Below are 8,037 nucleotides of genomic sequence, written 5' to 3' on the forward strand. Positions count from 1 at the left end.
GGGTCTTAGGAGCGATTTTGTGGCTTGGGTGTCAGAACGTATCCGTTGCCGAGCTCTCTTAGGGAAGACACGACCTCAAAAGCTTTGATTCGTGCCTTCTTGGGACGAAATTGCTGTGCCAGGTGTTTTGCCTATCACTTATTCTTCGCAAGAAACACAGAAAGTTGGTTAATTCCTTGCCTGTTCGAACCGAATGTTCCCAGTGCCCCATCTAAAGCCAGGATTGGACCCGAAGACTTTCTGATTTCAAACCCTGTGCTACTTATCCCTTAAAGAAGAACAAGTAAAGACAAATTTTTACTTGGTAGTCATTCGGCTGAAAGGTCATTTTAATCTTAAAAAACAATAGCATCTACAATACTATCAAGGGGGTTTAATGGAAGGAACATTGAACCAAGGGTCCTGTTTAAAACGGAGAAAAGTTGGTGAACTATCTTTCTGTGCCCATTCATTCTAAGTAGCTTCAGTCGCGTTCCGCTCTTCGCGGCGTTATGAACTGTAGCCCCCTCCCAGGCTCCTCTGTCCGTGGGATTCTCCAGGAAAGAATGCTGGAGTAGGTTGCCATTTCTTTCTCCAGGGAATCTTCCTGACCGAGGGATCAGACCCGGGTCTATTATGTCTCCTGCATTGACCTGCGGATTCTTTACCACTAGCGCCACCTGGGAAGCCTCTGTGCCAGTATGAATACACAGTAGAAAGTATGATATAGACTACTTATAAATTTGTCATGTCACTGCTCTGTTCTTTCTGCTGAAATTGCCCTTGAAAACTGGAGTCAGTGGTGTAGGTTGCTGGCTTGTCTCTCTGACTATAGAAAGAGAAATGATCTGTTTTCTGTTTTTCCCCAGTGTGTCTTTCTTACTGTAGATGCCTGAGCCTCCCTACTGAGGGATACGTTCTTTCTATAAGAGTGAAGGCTACATACAGTGCATAAACTTGTACAGTGTGACAGTAGAATTCACTAATCAGTGGTCTTCCTGAAAGTGAGTTGCTGGAGGTAAGAGGATGTAATTGGAGTTGTGACGAGGAAGGAAACTTCAAAAAGAGAAAGAATGAAGCATTTTGCTCACTAGAGTCAGAGTGTTTGAACAGCACTCTTCTCTTGGATTTAAGTTCTGTTTCTGTCAAGAGTCTAATACTTTTGATCATCGATTTTCTTATCTTGTAAACTGTTCTGCCACTTCTCAAGGTATTTGAGAAGATCTGCTGACATTCTGTTTTCCCTGACTGCTCATCAACTGTATTAATTTTCTAGAGATGCCATTACAACATTTTCTAGGGATGCAAGTACAACACATTGTTTGGCTTGAAACAGTAGAAATGGGGACTTCCCTGGCAGTCCAGTGGTTAGGATGCCACACTTCCACTGCAGAGGGCATAGGTTCTATCCCTGGTCAGGGAAGTAAGACCCCACATACCCTGTGGCACAACCAAGAATAAAGGTTAAACCATACAAATGTATCCTCTTATAGTTGTAGAGGCTAGACATTTGAGACTAAGGTGTCAGAAAGGTCGTGCTCTCTGTGAAGGCTCTCCAGCTTCTGGTGGGTGCTGGCAGCCCGTGGTCTCCCTTCGTTGGTAGATGCATCACTCCAATCTCTGTCTCTGTTGTCACCTGGTCTTCTTGTGTCTCTGTTTTCATGCAACATTCTCTTCCCAGTGTTTTCACATTTTCCTTCTTGTCATTCTCTGAGTCCAAATTTCCCTCTAGTCAGTTGGATAAGGGCCTTGATCCTAAACCAGTATGATGTCATTTTAACTTGATTTTATCCACAAAGATTCTAATTCCAAATAATATCACATTTTAAGTTTTTCAGTGGAAAAGAATTTGGAGGGAATACTGTGCAATCCATTTGGGGTTGGGCAACATTTTGCCCAACAGCTAAATGTTCTCTTCCATAGCCCTGCCCTCAGACTTCTTTTCTTCTTATTGTATACTGTCTCTTTTAATAACCTCTTTCACTCCCCTGCATATACCTAGAGCTAATATTTGTTGAGTTCTATTTGCTAGCTCTATTTGTTGTATGTAATCCCATTGATTCTCACAATAGCTTTATGTGCTCAGGGTGCTTCAGTCGTGTCCAACTATTTGTGATCCCATGGCCTGTAGTCCACTGACTCCTCTGTCCACAGGATTCTCCAGGCAAGAATACTGAAGTGGGTTGCTGTGCCCTTCTCCACAGTAACTTTCTCCATCTTACAAATGAGGATACTGAAGCCAAAAGATATTAAATCACATACCCAGGGCCTTTCAACTGGTTAGTAATAGAGCAGAAATTTGAACCCAAACTGTCTGACTCCAGGCCAAAACTATATAGCTAGATTATAATGCAGTTTTATATTATTTCAAAGAATTATATTTTATCATAGAATTATATAATCTTAGTATCTGAAGTGACATGAAAGTTTTTCAAGTCTGAACTCCAACCTAATATAAGACTTTAATGTCCATCTGTGATGAGAATTACCTCCTCAGATGGTTCCAGTGATGAACAGAGAACTCATGACTGGTTGGGATCTACAAGATACTGAAAATACATTTGCTAATACATGTAAAGTTTTAAAAAGAAAAGGGAAAATGCTACAAGAATCACTTTTCCCCTCTTTGGCCACACTCTGCAGCATGTAGGATCTTATGCTGTCAATTGACAAGAAGTGATGGACCCAAATCATTAAGCCCTTTACTAATATTCTGGGGAGTTTTGACTTTATGTTACAGTTATTAGTCACTGTTAAAAATATGTACGGAAAAGACAATGTCAAGTTTGTGTTCAATTTAATCAGTTGTGTTCATTTATTGTGAAGTGGGGTAGACTAGGGTGAAACGGAGGGGACTGAGACTGGTGATGAGAAACCAATTTGCAAGCTGTTACAAGAGTCCATAAGAGAAATAGGGCTTCCTAACTGGCTCAAGTGGTAAAAAAATCTGCCTGCCAATGCAGGAGATGCAGGACATGTGGGTTCAATCCCCAGGGTCTGGAAGATCCCCTGGAGGAGGAGGAAGTGGCAAACAACTCCAGTATTCTTGCTGACATAATCCCATGAACGGAGGAGCCTGACAGGCTACAGTCCATGGGGTTGCAAAAGAGCTGGACACAACTGAGGATACCCAGTACAGGAGATAAATGATGACTGTTAATTAGAGAATTATCATGTTTATGTGACAAATTACCTTGAAAATGTTATCCATTGGGAAAAGATGTAATTCTTTATTTATTAAGAATAAAATTGTAATAAGGCATTGATGACAGTTTGAAGCTGTTTTCTCAAGCACTGTGTTAGAAAAAATAATATTCTGATTTAATCAACCATTAAGTTACATTATCAGAGAGACTTTATAGTTCCAGTTTTATTAGTGCCTCCTAATTAATCTTTTCTAAAGTACAAGATGTGATCATAATTGCAGATCTCATAATGTAGCTTTATTTTTAACCTCTTTTTCAACTACTTCTGCAGGTTATGTTACCAAAATGAAAACAATAACTAACTCTTGAATCCATGTTAACAAACTGTTCATTCTTCATCATCAAAACCCTCCTCAAAGCTAATGATCACTTCTGTCTCCAGGAATAACTCATTGGCTTTAACTCAGAGGCCAGTTTTGGGTCTAGAGTGGCTGGTAAGGTGGCCTAACCTTTAGGCTTCTTGAGTACATTAGAAAAGCGCTTCAATTTTTAGTTGATAAACAAGAGTTTTCATCAGCACCAATATCTCAAGTCACTGCATTTATAGCCAGAAACCTGTGTCCTAGTCACTTGTCGTTCAGTCTTTTCCTATCCTAATCAGTTGCAGAGTCCTGCAGTAAGTTTAGTATAAATCTAATCTGCTCCACTCCTACTCTGCAATCAAGGTTATGACTCTAGCTGCTTAATTGGCCTCTCCATCCTCTCCACAGTCCATTTTCTGTATTTCAGGCAGAATGAGCACTCTCACATGTGAATGTAATCATGACACTTTTTGCTTCAAGTTTTTCTTTTTTCTTCCTTTTAAATCATTGATTTATTTATTTGGCTGTGCTGGGGCGTCATTGTGGCATGTGGGATCCTCAGTCTTCATTGTGGCATACTGGATCTTTAGTTGCAGTATGTGGGATCTAGTTCCCCGACCAGGGATTGAACTCAGGCTCCCTGCATTGAGAGTGCAGAGTCTTAGCCAGTGGACCACCAGTGAAGTCCCTGCTTGACTTCTGCTGTTTTTCAGATAAGGCAGCATCTATATACCAACCTGCCAGTTTCCCAAATGTATCCTGCTGCTTCACACCTCTCATAATGTGCCTGGAATGCCTTCCTTATCTGGCATCTTTTTAATCTTTCCAAACTCTGCTGAGGTATCACCTCCCCTGAAAAACTTTCCCTGACCCCAAGTTTATTAGTATATTTAAATCCTCTTATCTGGGCCTTCATGGCATCCTATGCACATTACAGCACATTAAAATATTTTTATCTGTTTAGGTTACTATTGTGTCCCTAGTGACCTAACAGAGTGCCTGGCATATAGGAGGTTCTGGATAAATATTTGATAAGTGACTAACACTTATTACTGTAAAGTGATCTCTTATTTACTGTGCCTCCACCCAGACAGCAGGGAGTTTGTAGACGCACCAGGTATAGAATTGACTGTGGAGCAGGCCTGGGCCTCATTCATTTTTTGAATGGATAACAGTGGCATTGGGGCTTCCTAGGTGACTCAGTGGTAAAGAATCTGCCTGCCAATGCAGAAGGCTTGGCTTTGATCCCTGGGTCTGGAAGATCCCCTGGAGAAGGAGATGGTAACCCATTCCTGGGAAATCCCATGGACAGAGGAGCCTGGTGGGCTACAGTCTATGGGGTTACAAAGAGTCAGACACAACTGAGCCACTGAGCACACAGGCAGCAGTAGCATGGAAAAGTAGCCCGCTGAACTGCTGCCAGCCAGCTCACCTTGTAGCTGGTTAGCAAAGGACATAGAAAACTGCTCTAGACTCAGCATGCAGCTATCCATCTACATGATTGACCACAGTAGCGCTTTTGAAGCTGACCTCTCAAGGAATATCTCATGCCACATGTCATGAACACTCATGACACATTGTAATAAAACTTCAAGTAATGAATCAGAGCTTATAATAGGCTGGAATTATGGTGGTGTGTCCCCTTTTACTAAAGGGAAGCAATTCACTAGAGAATAGCACCAGGAACTGTGTTAAGGTCAGTACACATTTGGGCTGATTTATCATACTTTTCATTTCTGAGGAACTACATAATGAAGATTTACTGCTAACTATGAGGTATGGCAAGATCTTAACCATCAATCACAAAATCAGTTGCCCAAAGCATATTTAAACCTGTAGAGGCAGAGACAACTGGCTTAAGTATTTAACACAGATTTTAATAAACCATTCATTGAGCATAAAAGTATGTTTGCTGAACTAGCAACCTATTTCATTAATATTCTACTATAAATTATTTTCATTCTATGCCTACAAATGGATGGAAAAAAAAATGGAAGTTTTCTGTTTTTCCCCCAAGGCATACTTCAGGCCAGGGTCAGGTTTGGAATTGAACCTAGGACTTGAAATTTTGGGGGCATTGTCTCTAAAATGAGAGAATGAGACTTTTTTGGTCTTTTCTGATTATTTTTGTCTGTTAGTTTCAAACAGAAAAGTTTGGTATTTTATTCTGAGAGGATAGAATAGATAAAGATGGTTGGATTGAACTGATTTTTTAAAAGTAGGTTCAAAATAGAATGATTTAAGAGTGTCTATCAGTTACAATTCTATTCCTGTAAGCCATTTTTTACATTCAAGACAATGTAAAGTATTTCTTAGCTATCTGATCATGTGTAGTAACAGTATGGTTTTGTTGAACCATCAGTAAGAAATAATACAGCTAAAGAAAAACTGTCATTGGGGGAACTTTTGATAAATTATACACTTTTATTTGGAGAAGGTGATGGCACCCCACTCCAGTACTCTTGCCTGGAAAATCCCATGGATGGAGGAGCCTGGTAGGCTGCAGTCCATGGGGTCGCTAAGAGTCAGACACGACTGAGCGACTTCACTTTCACTTTTCTCTTTCATGCGTTGGAGAAGGAAATGGCAACCCACTCCAGTGTTCTTGCCTGGAGAGTCCCAAGGACGGGGAAGCCTGGTGGGCTGCTGCTGTCTGTGGGGTCGCACAGAGTCGGACACGACTGAAGCGACTTAGCAGCAGCACACTTTTATTATAGAAAAATCATCTTTTGTTAATGATAGCTATGATTTCTTCATGCAGGCATAATGCTAGATTCATCATTTCATTTAATCATCACAAATCCTTAATGGCCAACAAATGGCAAAAAAATTCTTGCTCAGAGAGGTTAAGTAACTTGTATAAGGTCATACTGCTCATAAATGACAAAACTTGGGATTGATTATTCCAATTGCCTCACACAACCTTTTGAGAAAAAAAAATGACAGCTAAATTATAAATGTGGACATCAGGCATGCCTAAAGGGAAAAAAATCCAGTGCCAAAATATTTAAATAAATGTGTCAAGATTTATCTAAAATTAAACAGTACATCAAAGGGTGTGTTTTATTATAAGGGTGTGATTTATTCTGCTACATAAAAACTATTCCCAGACAGTCTAGATTATGTCTCTAATCAATATGCTTAGTGAGGGAAAGATATATTCCATTTTCTGAAAAAGATCCCACACATTTTAGGTGCAAATAGTTAATTAGTCATTTCATATCCAAAAGAGGAAGAGTAATCCTCTAATGTCCATATGGCATATGTTTTCCAAGCTTATTTTTACATTCCCTTCTGTCCTTTAAAACCCCAGCCTGACAAGATCACTTGGCAATATGAAGAAATGTTACCTCGTGTATTCTATCGAGACATGCATGAACCCCTCTTCTCCAAGTCTTCATCTGACAGAGGTTCTTTTGCCATCTGGGCTGGTTGCTTTAAGTTACAAATTTGAATTACAGGAACAATGACTGGAAATTTGATGTTAAGAAATTATAACATTTTAGATGTGATCATGGTATTGTGGCTATGTTATTACAAAAAATTCTCTTGTGGAATTGCATGATGAAATATTTATGGATAAAACTAAATGATGCCTGAGATTTGCTGCCAAATAATATGGGAGGGCAGAACTAATTTGTGTGTGTCGGGGGGTAGAATTAATTTGTGGATGGGGCAGATTGGCCATGGTTTGCGGGTTGTTGTATCTGGATGATAGCTACTCGAGGGCTTTTTATACTCATTTGTATACTTTTGTGTATTAAAAAGTAAAAGTAAAAAATACAAAATGACTGAATCACTTCTTGGGATATATATTCATTTTATGATAACCTTGCCTTCAACCATTTAGGCTGTACATACAGCTCTCAAGGTATGTTCTGAAAGGGTCACTTATCATCCATGGACATCAGTGCATAGAGGACAATCTTTATACTAGGACAACATTTTTATTCCTATTTTGGCATAACCAATGTCATTTTTCTCACTGGGTCTCCCCCCTCAACCACCCCGCCACCCAGATAGCATCATTCTTGCCATTATTTCCTGGGAGGTTTTATTGTGGTGGCTATTGCTGTCATTATCATTATTGTTTTGTGCTGGTAAATTGCAGTGGCCACAACTTCAGAGTATGTGAGTTATCCTCCTGTGATTGTGGCAGGTATACATCCTGTCACAATTTGTAAGACACTGATGTGGTGACTGGGTCTGATCACAATATCTTTATCTTCACCAATTCCCCCCAGCTGACTTTATCCTTCACCAAAAAGTTGGCAAAGCCTAGCTTAACACTTTCTTAACGTTGTAAACAGGCGTATTCAAAGAACTTAGAGAAAATTGTCAGTCTAGATTCTGTCACTCAGGGTCAAAGGGGGAAGCAAAAGCAATGTAGCAAATGTTCAACTGGTGAATAGTTAAGCAAAATGTAGTGTGGCCATACAAAGGAATACTACTCAGCAATAAAAAAGGAGTGAACTGCTGGTTCATGCTACAACAGGGATAGGCCTAAAAGTCAGTTATACTGAGTGAAAGAAGCCAGCCAAAAAGACCAC

This window comes from Oryx dammah, unplaced genomic scaffold (genome assembly GCF_014754425.2).
Source record: "Oryx dammah isolate SB20612 unplaced genomic scaffold, SCBI_Odam_1.1 HiC_scaffold_26, whole genome shotgun sequence".
NCBI classification, from domain to species: Eukaryota; Metazoa; Chordata; class Mammalia; order Artiodactyla; family Bovidae; genus Oryx; species Oryx dammah.